The sequence below is a fragment of the Anas acuta genome, chromosome 1, assembly GCF_963932015.1.
Source record: "Anas acuta chromosome 1, bAnaAcu1.1, whole genome shotgun sequence".
NCBI lineage: Eukaryota > Metazoa > Chordata > Aves > Anseriformes > Anatidae > Anas > Anas acuta.
The window spans coordinates 80,538,012-80,561,965 of record NC_088979.1 but is presented as its reverse complement, the minus strand read 5'-3'; the positions used below and the strand labels follow the sequence as shown (position 1 = coordinate 80,561,965).

The following is a 23,954-nucleotide window of genomic DNA, read 5'->3' as shown; positions in this document are numbered from 1 at the left end:
CTGTTAGTTCGGCATAACTGAATTTTGTGTTCCTTGCACTAGCTGTTCCTTCGCCTCCTCTTCAGAGACAAGGATATGCATCTCTTTCACGCTCCTTCATTAGTAAGCAAACCAGGATAGATAAAGCCCCTTTCTTCACGTCAGTAAGATACCTGCCTTTGGTTTCAGTGAAAATTCAGGCCCTAGCACCTGAAGTTTCTTCTGGATGGTGTTTCTTTTGTATAGGGTAATTTCATTTCCCTGTTGAAGACTTACAAGGATGTAGTAACAAAAGCAAAGGCATAAAACAGTCCAGGAGGCATAGGCTGCTTTTGAGCCTGCAGCAGACTATAGGTATGATATTATCGTTTCAGACAAATACAGTCTACGTAACGTGAATGGTTCCAGCATGCTTGCAATCTGCCAAAAGCCAGAAAATGGGACCTTCGTTTTATGACCAGATGGAAAAGAAAAACATCAACGACAAATATTAAGAGAAGGAACTTTTCCTTCACCTAAATTTTATTATTTTGCAACTCCTTCAGGTGTCCCCAAGGAATTATCAACACCCTCCTCTCCCCTCCCCAACCCTCCCCCCCACCTCCAATAAATAAATAAATAAATAAATAAATAAATAAATAGAGGGACATTGTGGCAGAGAGGTATAATTTCAGTTCACACCAGAAGACATTCTTCTCACTGAGGTACAGCTAAGCCCCACAAAGCGTCAAAACAAAACAAAACAAAACAAAAAAGAATGCCAACAAGGGATATATCTACAAGTTAGTTTTACGTGCCGGCATTATTTCCTTGTCTGGTGTCGCATTCAGGGCAAGATCTATCTGGGGGGGAACGTGTAATGCCGTGCAAGGTTGTTTGGTGGTATGGCTGACAACATGACTTTAAAATTTTGAGCTGTTTGTATAGAAGCAAAGTACAGAAGAGTACACTATCCCCAAGGGCAACGTAGAAGCTACCTGTTGCTTCTCAGGTTTAAAAGTTAAAAGGTGTAAGCAGCTGTTTGAGTACAATACTGACGTATACATGAACATTTTCCTCTCCAATGTACAAGTTTGTGTGCAACATTTTTCATCGTGTTCTCAGATCAGGATTCTGATTCTAACAATGGTTCCTAGTGCAAACTTCCAGAGAAGAGGGAAGCAAACCAGTCCTGACTGCTTTGAATGAGATGGAGAGAGCAAGCAAATGTAAATGAAGAAGATAAATCTGTAGGAATGTTTTCAGATAATTGCCACTGTCCAAAAGCTTTAAAGTGGTTGAATCCTTGAAAGTTCATTACTGAAAACTCCGGCTGCATCACTGAATTTGAAGGAGTAAGATAGACTTGCACCATCGCAGAGCCTCAGTCACAGTTTAATTGGGCACTGCCTCTAACTTCACAAGAATGAAAGAGAAAAGGTCATCTTTCTACCTTGTCAGCTACTGGCAGACCTAGAGAAAGAAAAAACAAGAGTTGTTAACATTAAGATGTAATGTTTTTTTTTTTAGGACTTCTCACCAAAGGTGTAATATTGAGTAGTAACCTGACAACAAATGAAAGGGAAGATGAAAGAGTAGAAGGTACTTGCATGGCCTTAATTTACGTGGCAATTGACAACAACCACAATCCGCAATGATTTCTAAGTGCCTTACACCATTGACCCTTGAGGCACAAAAACGGGATTCCCATATTAGGTAAGGAGAGTACAATCCCTCTCAAAACACGGGAGTCTGGGGTACAAAACTGAGTACTGGAAATCTAAAGACTGGGATGGTCACGTACCGGAAAGGAACCTCACATTTTAGCACTAAACAACTATCTTTAGAGACAGGCTGGGAACCACAGAATCACAGAATTTCTAGGTTGGAAGAGACCTCAAGATCATCGAGTCCAAGCTCTGACCTAACGCTAACAGTCCCCACTAAACCATATCCCTAAGCTCTACATCTAAACGTCTTTTAAAGACTTCCAGGGATGGTGACTCCACCACCTCCCTGGGCATCCTGTTCCAGTGTCTAACAACCCTTTCAGTAAAGAAGTTCTTCCTAACATCTAACCTAAAACTCCCCTGGTGCAACTTAAGCCCATTCCCCCTCGTCCTGACACCAGGCACGTGGGAGAACAGGCCAACCCCCCCCTCATTACAGCCTCCTTTAAGGTATCTGTAGAGAGCAATAAAGTCCCCCCTGAGCCTCCTCTTCTCGCGGCTGAACAAGCCCAGCTCCCTCAGCCGCTCCTCGTAGGACTTGTTCTCCAGGCCCCTCACCAGCTTCGTCGCCCTTCGTCACCCTTCTCTGGACCGGTTCTTTTTAGCCCAGGGTCCATTTCAGCATCTTCAAAGCTAAAGAAATGGTTGACTTCTCTGTTGAATTGTGTTCCAGGCAGAAAGACTCACGTTCCTATTAACATAAAGAGCTTAATACCTTGTGTAATAAATAGCTCAGTCTTCAAAATAGGACTATAATCAAAGTTTACAATTTATTAAAGGAATAGAGGTAAGCAAACAGCGCTGGGTGCACCAGGAGTCTCTGCTCCACCAAGACGCACACCAGTTACATCAAGCAGCTGATTTTTATGCTCCTAGGCTAATACATATGCATTACTACTTCTAAAAAAAACACAGGGTTATTATAATTAGATTACGGAATCCAAACCCTCCTACTGGAGCATGCGTATCAGTCTCCGGTGATCCCTCTGGGGGTCTCTCGTGCTGAAGGCTCATAGTCTTCCTCCCTCTTTTCCAACTTGGCTGTATGTCAGAGACTTGTGCAACATCCCCTGCAAGCTTTGTCTTTTAGTTGTTCTTCAGCTCTCCCCATCTCCTTAATCTCCTGCCCAGATATCAGAGACTTGCATAGTGTCCCACGCAATAGTCATCATAGTTAGCAGTTATTCTGAAACCCCCCAGATACCAGAGACTTCAAGGAAAAGTCTACAAATACATATCCCTTCAAGCTCTCTATTGACACGAATTGCTAAAACATTCCTTTGCAAGATACAAGAACTATATACATTAACTACTCTTTTTTTCTTAGACTTGTGGTTATACAAGGGTATGTAAGACAGATCACATTCATCATACAATGCTGCCCTAGCATTGTTCCATACTGACACGAATCAGGTGAACATATCTCACACTTGCTTCTGGCCTAAAAATGAGTTTTGGATTCAAATGTACCCCCTCCAAGATGAACAACTACCTTAACTTTGTGGGGTTGATATTCTGCATAAAACATTTGTAACGTCAAGCTTCACAGCTTCTCCTCTGGATGCAGGAAAGAGGTTACAGATGTATAAAAGGGCAAGACAACTTCCAAAACTACATTGCATTGCCACAAAACTACTTTAACGTATCCCTGCAGGCACAGAAACTCCTTTGCAAGCCACCACAGATTAGACATTACGGCTAAAGAGCGTGGAAAGGATTGTTGAACAACTCTATGAGCGACTTCTGCGGCAGACTTCTGTGTGGTGGTTTTACTGTGCTGGGCAGCTAAACCCCACAACCACTCTCTCACTCCCCCTCTTTTAGATGAGGAGGGAGAGAAGTAAAGCAAAGAACAACTCACGGGTTGACATAAGGATAATTTAATTAAAGGGAAATAATAATAACAATTAAATAAAGATTATTATGAACTAAACAATTTAACAAAAGGTAAATAAAAAGGGAAAGGGGAAAAGGGAGGGGGAAAGGGAAAAAATAAAAAGACGGGAGGAAAACAAACAATTAAAATAAATGAAGGCTATATGGAAGTGCAGAGGAAAGAAATTGCTCTCTACTTCCCACAAATGAGCGATGATTGACCACATCCTTGAAGCAGGGCCTCAACGCACGCAGCCAGCACTCGAGAGGAGAACCGACGTTTTCCCAAGGAGAGCCCAGCCCTCTCCTCTTCTTCCTGTTTCCACCTTTTATTGTTGAGTGTGACATCACATGGTATGGAATATCCCTTTGATTGGTTTAGGTCAGCTGCCCTAGTGATGTTTCTCTCCTCACTTTTTGCCCACCCCCTAGGAGGGTTAGAGAAACACCCGATGCTGTGCCACTGCTGCTCAGCCGTAGACACAACACTGGTGTGATAACACTGCTGTTCCAGCTACAAGTACAGAGTACAGCACTGTATGGGCTGCTGCCGGGAAAGTTAACATTCCAGCCAGACCCAAAGAAGCGTCACAATTCTGCGCCACAATTCACAGAGTCACAGAATCACAGAATTTCTAGGTTGGAAGAGACCTCAAGATCATCGAGTCCAAGCTCTGACCTAACGCTAACAGTCCCCACTAAACCATATCCCTAAGCTCTACATCTAAACGTCTTTTAAAGATTTCCAGGGATGGTAACTCCACCACTTCCCTGGGCATCCTGTTCCAGTGTCTAACAACCCTTTCAGTAAAGAAGTTCTTCCTAACATCTAACCTAAAACTCCCCTGGTGCAACTTAAGCCCATTCCCCCTCGTCCTGTCACCAGGCACGTGGGAGAACAGGCCATCCCCCACCTCGCTACAGCCTCCTTTAAGGTATCTGTAGAGAGCAATAAGGTCGCCCCTGAGCCTCCTCTTCTCCAGGCTGAACAAGCCCAGCTCCCTCAGCCGCTCCTTGTAGGACTTGTTCTCCAGGCCCCTCACCAGCTTCGTCGCCCTTCTCTGGACCCGCTCAAGCACCTCGATGTCCTTCTTGTAGCGAGGGGCCCAAAACTGAACACAGCACTCGAGGTGCGGCCTCACCAGAGCCGAGTGCAGGGGGACCATCACCTCCCTAGCCCTGCTGGTCACACTGTTTCTGATACAAGCCAGGATGCTGTTGGCCTTCTTGGCCACCTGAGCACACTGCTGGCTCATATTCAGCCGACTATCCGCCATCACTCCCAGGTCCTTCTTTGCCTGGCAGCTCTCCAACCACTCATCTCCCAGCCTGTAGCTCTGCTTGGGGTTATTGCGCCCCAGGTGCAGGACCCGGCACTTGGCCTTGTTGAACTTCATGCAGTTGACCTCAGCCCATCGGTGCAGCCTATCCAGATCCTCCTGCAGAGCTTTCCTACCCTCAAGCAGATCGACACACGCACCTAGCTTGGTGTCATCTGCAAACTTACTGAGGGTGCACTCAATGCCCTCGTCCAGATCATTGATGAAGATATGAAAGAGGACTGGCCCCAGCACCGAGCCCTGGGGGACGCCACTAGTGACTGGCCTCCAGCTGGACTTGACTCCATTTACCACGACTCTTTGGGCCCGGCTATCCAGCCAGTTTTTAACCCAACGAAGCGTGCGCCAGTCCAAGTCAAGAGCAGCCAGTTTCTTGAGGAGAATGCTGTGGGAGACGGTGTCAAAAGCCTTGCTGAAGTCAAGGTAGACCACATCCACAGCCTTTCCCTCGTCCACCCAGCGCGTCACTTTGTCATAGAAGGAGATCAGGTTCGTCAAGTAGGACCTGCCTTTCATAAACCCATGCTGACTGGGCCTGATCGCCTGCTTGCCCTGCAAGTGCTGTGTGATGACTCTCAAGAGGATCTGGTCCATGAGCTTCCCTGGCACTGAGCTCAAAATGACCAGCCTGTAGTTTCCCGGGTCAGTCCTCCGGCCCTTCTTGTAGATGGGCGTCACGTTTGCTAGCCGCCAGTCAACTGGGACCTCCCCCAGTAGCCAGGAGTGTTGATAAATAATGGTAAGCGGCTTGGCCAGCTCCTCTGCCAGTTCTCTCAATACCCTTGGGTGGATCCCATCCGGCCCCATCGACTTGTGCACATCCAAGTGGCGTACCAGGTCACCAACCAGTTCTTCGTGGATAGTGAGGGCCACATCCTGCTCCCCATCCCCTTCCACCAGCTCAGGGTACTGAGCCAAATGGCCTAACTTTTATAGTGAACTTAACAGGGGCAGACAGTGTTTCACACAAGATTATTGGTCAAAAGCACTCAGACAAACAACTACAAGAAAACAACCCCACCTGCAAGAAAACAACCCCCCTTGTGATTAGCGGTCATGTAGTTCTTGTCCTTGAAGCCAGCTGCTGGTAACAATATTTTTCTGAATTCCTCAATTGGGCAATGTGGGAATCATTGTCGTGGGAGCTTCTCATAGTTATTCTGGTAGCTTGGTTTGCTCAGCTACAGCAGGCCATGAGATTTTCTAAGGCCTACTCCTGGTTGCTTAAGGCAAGCTCAGATCGCACAATTGTTCCACGGACTCATGTCCAGGCCCTGTATGCCAATTCCCAACAATTCCCCCTTTTTCTTTTTGTACGAGCAGTACTTGGCCGAAGGTTTTTTCATCAGACGTCGAATACAGAACATAACACAACTACAATGACATAACAAAACTTAAACCTAATAACACTACAATTACTGTAATCACTTAATGGTAACACAACTTAAACCTAATCACTTAAAGGTAACACAACTTAAACCTAATCACACTAAAATTACTATAGTCAATGAATGGTACCCCGACAAGGTATGTAACAGAAGGTGTGCTAGGGCTGGCTAGACTTTCACAGAAAAGTGAAAGCCTTTCCACAGCCTTTCCCTCGTCCACCCAGCGCGTCACTTTGTCATAGAAGGAGATCAGGTTCGTCAAGCAGGACTTGTCTTCTATAAACCCATACTGACTGGGCCTGATCGCCTGCTTGCCCTGCAAGTGCTGCGTGATGAATCTTCCAGAGAATCTGCTCCATGAGCTTCCCTGGTACTGAGCTCAAAATGACCAGCCTGTAGTTTCCCGGGTCAGTCCTCCGGCCCTTCTTGTAGATGGGCGTCATGTTTGCTAGCCGCCTGTCAACTGGGACCTCCCCCGATAGCCAGGAGTGTTGATAAATGATGGTAAGCGGCTTGGCCAGCTCCTCTGCCAGTTCTCTCAGTACCCTTGGGTGGATCCCATCCGGCCCCATCGACTTGTGCACATCCAAGTGCTGTACCAGGTCACCAACCAGTTCTTCGTGGATAGCGAGGGCCACATCCTGCTCCCCATCCCCTTCCACCAGCTCAGGGTACTGGGTATCCAGAGAACAACCAGTATTGCCGCTAAAGACTGAGGCGAAGAAGGCATTAAGCACCTCCGCCTTTTCCTCATCTCTTGTAACTAGGTTTCCCCCCGCATCCAGTAAAGGATGGAGATTCTCCTTAGCCCTCCTTTTTGTGTTGATGTATTTATAAAAACATTTTTTGTTATCTTTAACGGCAGTAGCCAGATTGAGCTCCAGATGAGCTTTGGCCTTTCTAATTTTGTCCCTGCACAGCCGCGCAACATCCTTATAGTCCTCCCTAGTGGCCTGTCCACTTTTCCAAAGATTATAAACCCTCTTTTTTCTCCTAAGCTCAAGCCACAATTCTCTGTTCAGCCAGGCTGGTCTTCTTCCCCACCAGCTCGTCTTTGGGCACGTGGGGACAGACCGTTCCTGCGCCATTAAGATTTCCCTCCTGAAGAGCGCCCAGCCTTCCTGGAACCCTCTGCCCTTCAGAACCGCCTCCCAAGGGACTCTGCCAACCAGCCCAAAGTCAGCCCTCCGGAAGTCCAATACAGCAATTTTACTGGCCCCCTTCCTAGCCTCGCCAAGAATAGAGAACTCCACCATTTTGTGGTCACTCTGCCCAAGACAGCTCCCGACAATCACATCCTCCACCAGTCCTTCTCTGTTTGTGAAGAGAAGGTCTAGCGGGGCACCACCCCTGGTAGGCCCACTAACCAGCTGCGTCAGGAAGCTATCTTCCACGCTCTCCAGAAACCTCCTAGACTGCTTCTCTGGGCTGTGTTGTGCTTCCAGGATATGTCAGGGAAGTTGAAGTCCCCCATGAGAACAAGCGCTGAAGATTTCACAACTTCTGTCGATTGCCTGTAGAACTCCTCATCCATCTCCTCATCCTGGTTTGGCGGTCTATAACAGACCCTGACCAGGACGCTAGCCTTGTTGTCCCTGCCGATCCTAACCCAAAGGGACTCGACCTTGTCATTCCCAGCCTCGAGTTCTACAACATCAAAAGACTCTCTCATATAGAGAGCCACACCACCACCCCTTCTGTGCTGCCTGTCCCTTCTGAAGAGCTTATAGCCAGTCATTGCAGCACTCCAGTCATGAGACCGGTCCCACCATGTCTCCGTGATGGCAACCAAGTCGTAGCCTGCCTGCCGCACGATGGCTTCCAGCTCCTCCTGTTTGTTACCCATGCTGCGTGCATTGGTGTAGATGCACTTCAGCTGAGCCATTGACTTATCCCCCGGCCTTACTATTGTTCCCTCTGACACAGCTCCAACAATCCTTGCTTCAGCCCCATCCCCCTTCTTACCTAGTTTAAAGACCTCTCAACGAGCCCTGCCAGCTCCTGGCCCAGGATCCTTTTTCCCCTAAAAGATAGGGACCCGCCTGCGGCCATCAGGCCGGGTGCCGAGTAAAGTGCCCCATGGTCGAAAAACCCAAGATTTCTGCGTTGACACCAGCCCCTGAGCCACGTGTTTAACAGGTGGGCTTTCCGTGTCCTCTCTGTACCCCTCCCTGCCACTGTAGGGATGGACGAAAACACCACCCGCACTCCTGCTCCATCCACTAACCGTCCCAGCCCCCTAAAGTCTTGTTTGATAGCCTTCAGGCTTCTATCTTCAATGTCGTCACTACCTGCCTGGACTATCAAAAGAGGATAATAGTCAGAGGGGCGAACCAGGTTGGGAAGCTTCCTGGCAACGTCCCTGACCCTGGCCCCAGGGAGGCAGCAGACTTCCCTATGGGTAGGGTCAGGCCAACAAATAGGGCCCTCTGTTCCCCTAAGAAGAGAGTCTCCCACAACAATAACCCTTCTGTCTTTCTTGGTGGAGGCAGTCCTGAGGCGTGGAGTTGACCTCCTCACCCTAGGCATCCTCCTGGGAACACTTGCTACCTCTTCCTCACCCACGGGTCTCTCGAGCTCCAGGGCCTCAAACCTGTTTCGTAAGGGCACCTGGGAAGGTGGGACCGGAAGGGGAGGGCATCGCTTGTGATGTCGAGCAGGGACCTGTTTCCATTCCTCCTCAACTCCCAGATCCCCTCCCTCTGCCCAAGGGCGACAGGGCTGGGGTCTGTTAGGAAGCACGGCCGAAAGCACGACAGACACAGGTTGAGTCAGATCATGCTGCTCCATTTTATTGCCCAAATGGCCTAACTTTTATAGTGAACTTAACAGGGGCAGACAGTGTTTCACACAAGATTATTGGTCAAAAGCACTCAGACAAACAACTACAAGAAAACAACCCCACCTGCAAGAAAACAACCCCCCTTGTGATTAGCGGTCATGTAGTTCTTGTCCTTGAAGCCAGCTGCTGGTAACAATATTTTTCTGAATTCCTCAATTGGGCAATGTGGGAATCATTGTCGTGGGAGCTTCTCATAGTTATTCTGGTAGCTTGGTTTGCTCAGCTACAGCAGGCCATGAGATTTTCTAAGGCCTACTCCTGGTTGCTTAAGGCAAGCTCTGATCGCACAATTGTTCCACGGACTCATGTCCAGGCCCTGTATGCCAATTCCCAACAATTCCCCCTTTTTCTTTTTGTACGAGCAGTACTTGGCCGAAGGTTTTTTCATCAGACGTCGAATACAGAACATAACACAACTACAATGACATAACAAAACTTAAACCTAATAACACTACAATTACTGTAATCACTTAATGGTAACACAACTTAAACCTAATCACACTACAATTACTATAGTCAATGAATGGTACCCTAACAAGGTATGTAACAGAAGGTGTGCTAGGGCTGGCTAGACTTTCACAGAAGGTGGTGGTATTCAGTTTCCTAGCCAGGGATACCCAGACATTCTCCTTAGGATCGCAGGCTGTCCTTGGCAGTCCTTGAGGTGTCGCAGCCCACGTCATTGTCAGAATGATTATCAGGAACCTCTTCATGGTCGTCTTCGGCGTGTGCGGATTCTATGGCTGCTTCAGTCCACTTTGCAGGGATCCACGGGGTACCTGTTTACAGCACCCCTTCAAGATCTCTATAACATTTTTGCAAGTAACCCTTTAACCACATTTATCACAATACTACATGCAATGATGATTGACACCACAGCGAACAGAATCCCTAATACCTCTTTGACTAATACCAGTAACCATCTATGCATTGTTTCAACCAAATCAGTGAACCATTGATTGGAAGGGTTGATACCATATTGAATCTTTCTCATGTGCTCTTTCAGGAAAGTAATGAATTTGTGAATTGACTCATTATGATCAAAAAGGCTTAAACAGTACATTCCCTTAAATTTCTCCAAGTGGCTACTTCAAACAATGACTCCGTACTTGTGAAACATGATTTTGCTCGACCGATCACAACAAGTCCTGCTAGTTGCTTACAATCGACTCCCCGTTTTTCTAAAAAGCGCTGTAATAAATCTAGGGCTACTTCGGCCTCCATTTTCCGATGATTTTTGCCGGCACCAATTTCCTATGCTTTCAGCCTGCACTATGGCAATAACCTGCACTATGGCAAAAGCATGCTCTCACTCACACAGTACACAGCACAATCGCACACACAGAGCACAATCGCACACCCAGAGGCCTCTGGCACATCTCAATCTCAGTCATACCACAATCTCATTCACAAGAATATAATTTAACTGCTGACTCTATCTGCTGTTTACTCTTCAATATTCTCCTTCTGGCGACAGCCGCCTGTGTCTTCAACGGCTGGTTTTACGCATCAGCTAGGCACCCAGATTGCACCTGTAGGGGAAGAAACACAAGCGTAACCGCGCCCCAGGTAGATCACTTCAGCAGGGCCTAGCCATTGCCCTGTTTTCATGTCTCTGTATAACACCTTCACGCGTGGTGGCTTAGAAGTTTCTGCCCCGGCATGGTGACGTACTATAGGGGGCTCAGTGCTGTCCCCAAACACACATAAAAGGTTAAGTACAAAGAGAGCCTTTCCTATTCTTTCTTTTACGCCTTCAACGTCTCTGAACTTTTCTAAGTATAGTTTCATTCTTCCATTTGCCCTTTCCACTATCGCCTGTCCTGTGGAGGAGTGTGGGATACCAGTGACATGATTGATACTCCATAATTGCATAAATTGTTTCAGTGGCCCACTAGTATAAGCTGGACCATTGTCAGTCTTGATAGTGCTAGGTACCCCTAACACAGCAAAACAACTAGTGAGGTGACGCCGCACATCCCGAGCCTTTTCCCCGGGTTGTGCAGTAGCCCATATCATGTGGCTATAGGTATCTACCGTTACATGCAAGTATTTTAACCGTCCCAAGGCTGTAACACGAGTGACATCCATTTGCCACACTTCATTAGCTTTCAACCCTCTTGGATTAACTCCACACCCGAGTCCCATTCCTAAATTATGATTACATATGGGACAAGCCTTCACGATTGCTTGAGCGTCAGCATTAGACAAATTGTAGGCTCGAGCTAGTCCCTTCGCGTTCTGTTGAAATTTGGAATGAGCTTCTCGAGCTCGGCAAAATGGTGATAGTGGAGCTTCAGTGACTGTAGCAGCAACTAATCGGTTGGCTCGGGCATTGCCTTCTCCGAGCCCTTGTTCCCACTGATGACTGCGAATATGAATCACTGCATACGGCTTACTTCTCTGTGCGATTGCAAGCTGCAAACTTGTCAATAGTTGAACCAGTCGTCCATTCTGCACTTCTCGCAAACTCGAGTCCTCAATGCGATTGGCTATGCCTACTACATAAAGAGAGTCAGATACAACATTCAACGGAACATCTTTCCATTTTACAAACGCCCATACTACTGCGAACAGTTCTAGTGTCTGTAATGAATCCTCTTTCTGAGCTTGCAAAATCTGATGTTGCCAGCCATGCTCATCCTTCCATGTCACTGCAGCAGTTCTGGAGCACTTACCGGCATCTGTAAAGACTGTTATTGCATCTGCAACTGGTTGGGGTGATCGCTTTGGTCTACTTATCCAGCCCTGGTTTTTCATCCAGGACAAGACAGGAGATTGTAATGGTTTTGCTATTAACATGGCTCCATCATGCAATAGAGCAGTTTGCAGTTCCTCAGAATTTTGTATATATCATTCCACTTGACTTCATGGGTAACCATATGGTGTTAGGAGGGGCCCCGTCTACTTGCAAGGTTCTACTTCGTCCCTTTTTAATTAATTCTGCTAATGTGGTGATTTTTTCTTGAATTGTTTGTCGTGGCCACAGCGGAGGAGCTAGCCATTCTAGTACCACCGTATCTCCCTGCTTCTCCCCCGTTTTTATTTTTTGCTGTGTTATCGCACCCATCAAATATTGGGGGCCACACAGAGTAGTTAGATCAAGAGGCGCACCCTCTATATGCCGATGTGTAGCCCATGTTGTAATCATTGAGGCTATTAGCTGTAGTGCTTGTTTTTGTTGGTCTATAAGCTGAATTGGTGCTGCTGGATCTGTCCCTCGTAGCAAAGGTCATAGCTGATTTAACAGCTCGTTGGGAATACCAACCACTGGTCGAATCCATTGCAAATCACCCATCACCTTCTGGGCGTCGTTAAGAGTCTTAAGGTCTGATTGTATTGTCAATTTCTGCGGTTGGATCGTAGCATTGGTGATATGTCGTCCAAGATATTTCCATGGGCTTGTCTCCTGTATCTTCTCGGGGGCAACTACTAATCCTCTCTGTTTAAGTTGCTTCGTTAGTTCATCCTTTTGCTGTGAAGAAAATGGTGTTGACTGGGCCAATAGAATATCGTCCATATAATGATAGATTATTGTTCCTGACCATTTTCGTCGCAACGGCTGTAGAGCATCGTCGACATAGAGTCGACATAGAGTTGGCGAATTTCGCATTCCCTGCGGCAGGACCGTCCACTCAAATCTCTGGTCCGGCCCTTCTCGGTTTATTGCAGGAAGTGTAAAAGCGAATCTTTATCATTTTCATGGAGAGCAACTGTGAAGAAACAGTCCTTTAAGTCCACTATGAGTAAATGCCATCCTTCAGGTATCATCGCAGGATTAGGCAACCCTGGCTGCACTGCTCCCATATCGTACATCTGCTTATTTACCGCGCACAGATCGTGGAGCAGTCAATACTTTCCCGACTTCTTTTTAATCACAAAGATAGGTGTATTCCACGGGCTTGTTGACAACCTTAAGTGCCCCTGTTGAAACTGTTCTTTAACCAGCTCATGCGCTTGTATCAGGCTTTCCCTTTTTAACGGCCATTGCTCGACCCACACAGGATCATCATTCTTCCACCGGAGCGGGATCGGGAAAGTCCAAACAATGGCCATATCTATAAAGGGCGTTCCGAGGTAAGGACCATTCCCATTTGAGCAAGGATGTCCCGCCCTATTAGTGCGTGCACCCCGTCAGGCAACGGAATAACAGAGACACAACATTTCACCACTTTGTCCCCTATTGTCCACCGCAGGGGTGGTGACTGACGGGCAAGTGTCATTCCTCCTACCCCGGCCACCGTGGCATTGGTTTCAGATGTTGGCCAATGCTGCGGCCAGTTTTGTGTGCTGATTATAGATACATCGGCTCCCTCTTGTGGCTGGTCGGAGAGGAACGGGTTCCCCCTCGGTGTTGCTGTGTATGCGGCAGCGTTTTGTGTCGTCACGGGGCGACTCTTCCCGCTCTTCCGGCAGTTTCCCAACACCTTGCGTCGACATGCCGCTTCATTGGGATTGCCCGACTGACAATTTGAGCACCATACTGCCCCAGCTTTGCAGTTTCGTCTCACGTGTCCAAAAACACCACAACCAGAACATCGCAAGCGGGGTGGTATTTGGCCACTAGGGGTGGTACTTGACCACCAGAGCGTGAACCGGCCGTTTGCAAAGGAGCAAGAGCTACAAGGACCTGACTCTGTGTAAACTGAGCATGCTCTTTCATAGCCTGTGCCTGCTCTCGCATGCTGTCACCTAATTGCTTTACTGCTTCTACTAACATAGCCTGGGGGCCTACTGGTACCTGAGCCAATATTTCCAACCCTTCCTCGATTGTCCATGTCCTGGGTAAGGAAGCCAATATATTGCGAGTAGAGGGGTTGCTATTCTGAATTGCGCACTGTTTTAATATCATGCCCTGGAGGTAATCAGGCACCCCAGCCACCTGTATGGTGTTTGCTACGCGGTCAATAAAAAGCCCAAATGGTTCCTCTCTACCCTGTTTGATTCCCATGTAGGAAGGTATTCCCCCTGGCCCCTTTATCCGATCCAATGCTCTTCTGGCCATTCTCATCGATTCCTTCGCTTTATCAGGTCCCCGCGAGGCCCGTGCTTCTGTCCTAAAATACGGTCCTACCCCCATCAACTCTTCCAGCGTGACCCCATGTAAAGGGTCCCCAGGTGCTCTTATCACTGCGACTGCTTCTTGACAAGCAGCCTGCCAATGGGCATTAAATAAGAGCTGCTGGTGTTGGGTCAATATTAACTTCATTATGTTACGTATGTCTCCTGGAAGCAAAATATTTGTTCCCCAAATATAGTCCAACATCTGTCTCGTGGGTTCACCTTTCAGACCTGAGTCGTTCACTGTGGACTGCAGCTGAGATAACAATTTCCAGTCCAAATTCACTAGATTAACCATAACATTACCCTGGGCGTCCGGTGGTGAATATACTACCGGGAAGGCCTCTTGAACCAATTGTGCAGCTATCCCATGTTCACCCTCGTGTAGAGCCTCATCTGCTATTTGCTTCCACACCCTCTGCCTCTCTTGAACACCTTCTATAAACGGGCTTGTATTTTTTCTTTCTGGTTTTTGCTCTCTTATTTCCTCATCCATTTCCCCACTTTTGTGAGCAGGAGCCGGTGGTGCTGCTGGTGATGGCGGGAGCACCAACGCCGACTCTGAGAAGGATGATGAGAGAGGAGGAGGCTCCCATTGCCCCATAGCCCCCTGAGGCAGCGTTATCGTCCTCACTGAAGGCGGCAATGGGTAATCCCCAGCTCCCCCCATCCCTCCCTGTTGAGGGTTAACACTACCAGCACTTCCTGGCAATCCCAGTCACTCTGTAGCAGCAGCAGCAACTCTCTGCTCAGCCTGATGTATAGCTAAGGCATTAGTGACTGCTCTCCAAGGCTTCAATAATTTTTTAGCAGCCTTATTTTCATTAATAACTTCATCAAACAATTTGTCCCCAAATTTACGCCACTCTGTTTGTTCAAAAACTGTATCCAGATTGATAAAACAACCCTTTGTTACTCCATATTCTAATAATCCTGGTAAATCCTTTTTGCAGTCTATACCCTGCGTGCTCCGCTTTTCTAAAAAGCATTTGAGCAAATCATACGCCGCTTCTCTCTCCATACCTTTATTTATGCTGTTGCAGCCTTTGCGAGATCTCGTTCCCATGTCCCTGCGCAGTTCCGTTTCCCGCGTTTCCCCGCGGATCTCTTCCCACGCTCCCCACGGTTTCTTTTCCCCGTGTCTCACCGTGAGTCCTTTGTCCGGGTCGGTGCGTGGAGTTTCTCAGTGCCTCTCAGGTGTTCCAGCTTCTGTCAGGTCTGTGTCTTTCAGAGCCGTCCGTGGCTCTGCAGCATCTCTCAGGGCTCTCTCCGTCCGGCAGGAGTCCCTCTGTGTGCCTCGGGTGTCCCGGCGCCGCTCCGATGTGCCGACGCTGCCGCTCTGATGTCCCGGCACCACTGCTCTCCCTGGGCTCCCGGCGCCGCTGGTCTCCCACTGTGCTGCGATGTCCCAGCGCCGCTGCGATGTCCTGTTCAGGTCTCAGCCTGTTCGGGCGCCATTTGTTAGGAAGCACGGCCGAAAGCACGACAGACACCGGTTGAGTCAGATCATGCTGCTCCATTTTATTGCCCAAATGGCCTAACTTTTATAGTGAACTTAACAGGGGCAGACAGTGTTTCACACAAGATTATTGGTCAACAGCACTCAGACAAACAACTAGAAGAAAACAACCCCACCTGCAAGAAAACAACCCCCCTTGTGTTTGTATGGGCGGGGGGAACGCTCTGCCCTTCCTGCTCCCCCTACCTGCGCTAACTGCTGCGCCACAGCCTTCTGACACGCCGTGCCCTGTTTGCCCAGCCATGCCCTGCGCCCCACATTTGGGGACCTTGCAGTAGCACGATTCTCAGAGAACCCCTTTCCCCCCCCATTATTTTTATTCCCAACTCAGGTAGCCATGCCTTTAACAGCAGCTTCAATTTTTCTTCCTTTACTCTCACCGTCTCTGCATGGTCACGCTGGTAGAACCACAGGGTGGCACGGGCCTTGGTCCCGCTCTGCTCTCTTCCTTTCACAGAAGGACGCTTTCCCCAATACCTCAGAAACTGGTTTGTACAGCTCGATAGGCATGAGCCAGGCCCCAGCACGTTACAATGATTTGTGTTACTTTAGAACTGCCAGAGTCAAGACACCTTTTTTTCAAGCATTCTATCAGTTTTTTAGGATTTTGCAGTTGTTCAGGGGTGAATTTCCAGAACACTGGAGTTACCCGCTGCTCTAGATGCCTGCCCATATCCTCCCATACTCCCTGCCACTCGCAACTATCCTGCCTCCAGGCAGATATCTGGATGAGATTCCTAAATAGTTGTTTAACTTCAAGCAAAACCTGAAGCATATTCAGGAGGCATAACAACAAGAACATGCTGGTCTGAGTATCCCAAGGATATTCAATATCTTGGAGAACTATTGTAACTAGCTTGGAGGATTAGAGGGTGGTGAAGGAGAAAGGGAGAGTGAACGAGTATGAAAAAGTATCTTCCCCTTTCCCCGCCACAGGCTGACTCCATGATGAAAAAAGGCGATAGGTATAATTGCTAATAGTTTCCGAGATATGGTTTCCAGAGTATAGAGTTGACGACATCACTGAGTACAAATACCAAGTTAGAGTCATGACCAGATATTTCATCGTCTCATAAGCCACTGCTACAACACACAGTACCATAATGATCTTAAACCAGGGCCCAGAGAGGATAAACAACATGACAGAGAGCACATACGGAAAACAATGTGCTATAATGCTCAATTTGGAAAACAGGCACAGCAGACTTGGGATAAAAGCAACCAGTATTATGACAACTAACTATTAAGCAAGTCTAATACTTATAACAATTTTAGTTTAACACACTCTGGTCAGATCTGTTATTATCTCAAAACTTTGTGCCCCACGTTGGGCGCCAGAATGGACTGTTGTGGTTTAACCTGGCTGGCAGCAAAACACCACATAGCCATTTGCTCAACATCCCCCCTCCCTCTCTGGGATGGGGGAGAGAAATGGGAAAGTGAAGCCCGTGAGTTGAGATAAAGAGAGTTTATTAAGACACAACAACACTACTAATACTGTGTAAAAACAAGTGATGCGCAACGCAATTGCTCACCACCCGCTGACCGATGCCCAGCCTAAACCCGTGCAGTCCGGCACACCTCCCCAGGCTAGCCAATCCTATATATTGTTTAGCATGACGTCAGATGGTATGAAATACAGCTTTGGCTAGTTTGGGGGACCTACCCTGAGTCTGACCCCTCCCTTCTCTTGCTGCGCAGCCAGCCTGCAGATCTGGGGACCTTGCAGTAGCACGATTCTCAGAGAACCTCTTTTCCCTCATTTTTTTTTTTTTTTTTATTTATTTTTTTTTTTTTTTATTTACAACTCAGGTAGCCATGCCTTTAACAGCAGCTTCAATTTTTCTTCCTTTACTCTCACCGTCTCTGCATGGTCACGCTGGTAGAACCGCAGGGTGGCACGGGCCGTGGTCCCGCTCTGCTCTCTTCCTTTCACAGAAGGACGCTTTCCCCAATACCTCAGACACTGGTTTGTACAGCCTGGGAGAAAGATAGTCTCTCCTCACTGGTGGACCTATTCCAAATCTTTCTCCACAGCCGAGACGCAGGCCTGCAGGGAAGAGGAGAGGCTTTCTTCATACTGCTTTTGACTTACATGTTGTGAAAGCGGCATTTCTTTTAGGAACAGCACAGTCTCGCAACTTCCACTTAGTGAAAGTTATGATAACTCCACCTGTACCTTCCCCATCGGTTTCTACTCACTGCAAGGCATAATCTGAGTGCACATTAAGGCACCTTTTTCCACACTGCCTGTTGTTGAATCCTAACAAATAGTTAAGAACATTCTTCAAAGTCATGCTTACCTGTAAGCACTTGAGCTTCTGAGTTGGTGGGGCTTTCTTTTTAGCTTTCATTCTCATTATATTTGGAAGGGCTGGAAAGGGAGCTTAGAAGCCACAGAAGTAATTTCACTGAAAACAGACAAGGTGAAGGAAGTACTCAAACTCCTCGACATTAAAGAACCGTAGAACCCAGGAACACTTACCTGCCAGCTCCTGAACTTGAGTCACTTCCACGCTGCTTCACAGTGACTTCGCGTAACCAGGGTCTCACTGTACTGAGAGGGCACCAACAACGTAGCTAGCTCATAGAGTCACTAAAACTGTTTCACAGAGATGGGAGAAAACGTGAAGAAATAGCAGCCCACCGAGGAACACTGAATCCGCTCCACCACAACAGCAGAAAAGCACCCTAGAGAACCTGAGCCTCAAACTCTCCCACCGGGAAGGCAATTCCCCACAAGTCCTCAGGCTTCCTATATAGCAAAAGTCAAATGATCCACACCTGGCAGGTTTCACTTCACAAGGGTGGAGCCAAGAGACCTCCTGGAATAGGCTCATCTACCTGGCTTCAGTCTTTTAAGCTTAATTGCTCCTTGTCACTACTAGAAATAACCTGACAAGGGGCTTAGTGGTTAGAGCTGACCTAATGAATTAACTACAAAAAGTGCACAAGGGTCATATTTCTGTTAGTCATTCTGTGAGGACAAGTAGTACAGAGCCTGTTTAAATAAATAAATAAACAGACAAACAAACAAACGAAAGAAAAGACATCAAAGAAAAAAAGAAAATGACCTTAAAGGCAAAATTGCTCTCATAGATTTTCATCTGTCTAGTCATGACAGATAAAGAATATAGCAATCAGAGTTACTTTTCTTGGCATTAATGGTATTTAAATCTGCTTTTCTGAGATGTCTTCTTTATGCAGGACTTTTCAAAATCTAGCCCCGTGACCTCTGACTACACTGTTTACTTCCACTGCGTATAAGCTATCACGTATGAATGCCAGGATCCGGATCGTCGCTCACTCTTCAGGTCAAGGACTGGTCCAAAGGTTTGGGTTTTGATTTGGGTACGTGCCTACCTTGCTGTTTCCTGGCAGGTCATGGGAAGAAGATTGGCTGGCTTGGGGGAGCTCCTGTACACGTGGCTTTTAGGCTGCAGCCAAAGTGTTCCTCTAGATCTGGAAGTCTGAAGAGGGTTGCAGCCTCCAAGCTCAGATACAACCACATGTTAGTCTGGCGCAACTGATTTTTGTGTTCCTTGCACTGGCTGTGCAAGGAACCTCCTCTCCAGAGGCAAGGACATGCGTCTCTTTCATGCTCCTTCGTTAGTGTCGCATTAAGGGGTGTAGCTGATTAACCGTTATGGGACCGGTCGGATTCAGGGTACCGAACCTGTCAGATACACCAATAACGCATTAACCATCTGGGGTCCGGTCAGATATTCACCAATAACATGTTAACCGTCTGGGGTCTGCTTGGATTCAGAACACTGTTATAAATGGCTCAGGATTCAAATTAGGATTAAATAAAAAAATAGGATTTATTAAAAGAATATAAAGGAATAGAGGTGAGCAAACAGCGCTGGGTGCACCGGGAGACTCCGCTCCACCAGGACACACACCAGTTACATCAAGCAGCTGATTTTTATGCTCCTAGACTAATACATATTCATTACTACTTCTAAAAAAAATAGATTATTATAATTAGCTTCCGGGGTCCAGTCCCTCCTACTGGAGCATGCACATCAGTCTCCTCTGGGGGTCTCTAGGGGTCTTTCATGCTGAAGGCTCGTAGTCTTCCTCTCACCTTTGTACTCACTTGGCACCATTCCAAGTTTATAGAACACTTTCTGCAGGTCTTGTCTCCCAACCGTCCTTCAGCTTCTTTTTCCTTCCTCTTAATCTCTTGGCCCCCTGGCCAGATACCAAAGATCCACATAGTATACCATAACAGTCACTAGTTGTTATCAGTTGTTCTGAAACTCCCAGACATCAAACACAAACAGCTTTCTTATTTGACGCTTCACGAGTAATTAAAACATTCTTCCCCAGCCATTCACAGACACATCTATAGCAGTGTTAAGTTAATCTCGAAGAAGACAGGAAAAAAGGCTGTAACTGTTAGAAATAGAAGACCAGAATAACAAAAGCAAACAGGTTCATAAATTTAAGGAGTGTTTTCTGAAGACGTGATAAATTGACTAGAATGAGGGGGAGACTGGGACACATTGCATCTGTGGTTCAGGAATTAAATTGCCAGTGCAGGGCCCAGAGGCAGACAGGACTGTTCTTTATGGACACGAATTGTTAACACATTCCTCACAACACTGAACTATCATGGTCACAGATGCACCAATAATGTATAACCACCCTTACCCTAGTTGCACTTAATGAGAGCCATGACAATGCAATCAAGTGTGGTTTATTACAGCAACAGATAACCAGGTTCTTTGGATTGCCGGCGATAGTGCCTATCTGCAAAAGCAAGCTAGCATGCATGAAATACACAGGTGTTACAGGTGCGCAGCCTAGAAATTAATGTGTTAAATGGATCAAAGATTCTAGAAAGATTTATAACTGTTACATATGGAGTGGTAATTCGTGTCGAGAAAATGGTTGATATTAATAAAGAAGGGGAACTTTGGGAATGTGGCCATGGGCGTTGGAAAGCCCTGTGGTTGAGATAACATTAGACTCTTAACGACGAGGCCATCAGGAATATAAAAATGTTTAGAGGGAACAAAGAAGGGTGATTCAGGAGACTCCATGCAGTCTCCGGTTTCTTGTTCTCCAGTTAAGGCATGGATGTTTCTGGGTGTTTGCTGTTGTCGTTACATTCAAAGTTGTTTAAGCAATGAAAAGTTGTTTTGAAAAGAACTGCTGTGGAGAGAAGGGTATAAGAGGAGAGCCTGCCCTCAAAATAAAATAAAAGGCAACACGATGAAGTTGCATCAATAAAGAAGCAGGAACAAGAAGTGAAGAGGAAAAGGCTGGCAGAATGGAGACCAGGACGGGAACAAGCACTTTGATTGCCTCATGAAGATAGGTTCGGCCAAACTCAGCAAACTGCTCAGAGAAGCTCGTACAGAAAGTCGCTGGAAATAGGCGCACTGGAGCTGGAGAGAAGCTCGAGCTGAGAGAAGCGGAGCTGTGCACACAACTGCCTCTCGCTGGTAAGCAGTTGTGCATTATGGGGAATCATTCGTCCTTAGGAACAAAGACCGTCCTGGTAACCTTACAGCTTATTCTCCTTATTAACAATTGGACAGTTTATGAGCCTCAAATATGGGACCAAACTGAGGTTAAGGTGTGGGTCTCTGAAACTAAAAATGACAAGGTTGCAGTGGGATTTATCGGCACCTGGTGAGCAGTCTCTGAGGCCTTAAAGAGCCACGTGGAGCCACAATCACAAACGTGTGGCTTGCCAGATAGTGAGGGAGCTGCAGGCCCCTTTACTGATCCGACTGCTACGCCATGGGCCCCTCTGCTGTTACAGCCATCGAAGGCTTTTGCTGTTTCGCCCCCTGCTGACCTGAACGTGCCTTTTGACCCAGGCCTATTGGCCTTGAAAAGGAGATGGATATGCTTTTCTTCGATCTGGGAAGAACGGGATACATAAGGCCTGAAGACTTAGTTGCTTGACAACTTAAAGCGAGACACATCGCTCAAAAGGAATGGAAAATGGAGACTGTTAAGGCATGGAACTTGAAGGATTGTTTGTTACCTTTTCTGATCGTGCATATGTAAAGGCGTACTCGATTTTTATTAAGTTATGGAATTTAGAAGATTGTTTGCTACCTTTCCTGATTGTACGTAACTAGAGGCATACTTGCGTTTAGTATGTAAAGCAATGTTCTGTATATTTAGAACGTTTGATGTTTATGTGTGAGTGTTGGTGGAGCGCAGACCCCCCGCACACCCAGCGCTGTTTACTTGCTCTTTATGCTTTTTATACCTTTTATACCTTTTAGAAATGTTTGTTTTATAAATATTACAAAATTCAGATAGAGTTGATCTATTCTCTTCAGTCACCACTGATAGGACCCACGGCAACGGTGTCAGCCTGAGGCAGGGGAGGTTTAGGCTAGACATCAGGAAGAGGTTCTTCATGGAGAGGGTGGTCGCACACTGGAACAGGCTCCTCAGGGAAGTAGTCGCTGCACTAAGCCTGTCAGCATTCAAGAAGTATTTGGACTGCGCACTTGGTCACGCGGCCTGAATTTTTGGGTACACCTGTGTGGTGCCAGGAGTTGGACTCGATGATCCTTATGGGGCCCTTCCAACTCGGGATAATCTATGATTCTATACCCGCCTTTGGTTTCAGTGAGAATTCAGGCCCTGAAAACAACCGAAGTTTCTTCTGGGTGGTGTTTTTTTTCTGAATAGGGTAACTTCATTTCCCTTTGAAGACTTACGAGGATGTCCTAACAAAAGTTACAAGGGCAGGAAACAGTACCTGAGGCATAGGCTACTTTGCAGCCGGCAGCAGACTATAGGTATGATATTATCATTGCAGACAACTATAAGCTATGTAATGTGAAGTGTTCCGGCGTGCTTACGCTCTGCCAGAGGCCAGAAAATGGGACCTTCATTTTAAGACTGTATCAAAAAGGAAACAGAAGCAACAACAGAAACAATGGCGGCGAGGCCCGGCAGCGACGGCACTGGCGCCGCCCGCCCAGTACCGGCCACGGAGGCGGCTGCGTCACTTCTGGCCACCTCCGGGTCACCGGTGCGCAAGGCCCACACCAAGCGCGCGGCGGCCGCGTCCCTGCCGGAGGCTCCCGAGCAGAAACGGCGCCGCTCCGGGCCCCTAGCGGCCTGGGCTCCCAGCAACCACGCCCCGTTGCGGGCTATCAGCATCCCGACGGCACCAGGCCCAGGGCTTCCCCGCAAGGCCGTGACCATCACCGCAGCCCCCCAGGCCAGTGAAAAGGCCTCGTGGGCGGCTTCGGGATCGGCAGCGCCGCCTCCGGTACCGGGGGTGCTGCGGTGGGCGGCAGGGGACCCGAGGGGGCAGCTAGCGGAGCTGCGGGAGAAGACGAGGGGCCTGGAGGATGACATCCGCTCTCTGCGCACGGAGCTGCAGCAGTCCCGGGAGGAGTGCTCCAGGTGGCAACGGGAGGCGGAGGCGGAGGCGAGCGAGTGGTGGCGGCTGGCGGCCGAGCTCCAGCAGCGGAGCGCGGCCGAGCGGCAGCGGCTGGCGGCTGAGCTCCAGCAGCGGCACCGGGAGCTGGAGGAGCTCCGGGTGGTGGCGCGGGACCGGGAGGAGCGGCTGGGGGCCGTCCAGATTTTGGGGGCTCTTCCCCAAATTCTGCTTGGCTTTTCCTGCAAACTTTGGGGGAGTTTCCACCAATTCTGTGCGTTTCCCAACCAAATCTTGGCAAAGCTGCGGGAGTTGTCGGGGGCGCTGTCGCGGCGCGAGGCGGAGGCGTCGGAGCTGGAGATGGAGCGGCGCTGCCTGCACAACCAGCTGCAGGAGCTCAAGGCGGAGCTGCGGGATGTGTCGGGGGCACTGTCACGGCGCGAGGCGGAGGTGTCGGAGCTGGAGATGGAGCGGCGCCGACTGCACAACCGGCTGCAGGAGCTCAAGGCAGAGCTGCGGGATGTGTCGGGGGCGCTGTCACAGCGTGAGGCAAAGGTGTCGGAGCTGCGGTATAATTCTTCTGTTGTTTTAATTTTTCCGGGGAACTACAGGCCGGTCAGTTTGACCCCAGTACCAGAGAAGCTCATGGAGCAGATCCTCTTGAGAGTCATCTTGTGGCACTTGCAGGGCAAGCAGGCGATCAGGCCCAGTCAGCATGGGTTTATGGAAGGCAGATCCTGCTTGACGAACCTGATCTCCTTCTATGACAAAGTGATGCGCTGGGTGGACGAGGGAAAGGCTGTGGATGTGGTCTACCTTGACTTCAGCAAGGCTTTTGACACCGTCTCCCACAGCATTCTCCTCAAGAAACT

The 23,954-nt window shown here is 48.1% G+C and overlaps 2 long non-coding RNA genes across 6 annotated transcripts; both read right to left on the bottom strand.

Moving 5' to 3' along the window:
* Positions 1-608: 608 nt before the first annotated feature.
* On the bottom strand, positions 609-22,726 carry LOC137857650 (uncharacterized). 5 transcript variants are annotated; one of them, XR_011097211.1, is made up of 3 exons: positions 18,199-19,413; positions 17,575-17,763; positions 609-1,431 (listed from the first exon to the last, which is right to left on the bottom strand). It is a non-coding gene; the product is annotated as an uncharacterized lncRNA (long non-coding RNA). The 5 variants fall into 5 exon arrangements; XR_011097212.1 differs by lacking the exon at positions 609-1,431 and adding an exon at positions 9,063-10,665 and having other exon boundaries at positions 18,199-19,414; XR_011097209.1 differs by lacking the exon at positions 609-1,431 and adding an exon at positions 18,017-18,124 and having other exon boundaries at positions 17,380-17,914; positions 18,199-19,507.
* Positions 6,098-6,475, bottom strand: LOC137857656 (uncharacterized). Its single transcript, XR_011097213.1, has 2 exons — positions 6,384-6,475; positions 6,098-6,353 (listed from the first exon to the last, which is right to left on the bottom strand). It is a non-coding gene; the product is annotated as an uncharacterized lncRNA (long non-coding RNA).
* Positions 22,727-23,954: the final 1,228 nt, after the last annotated feature.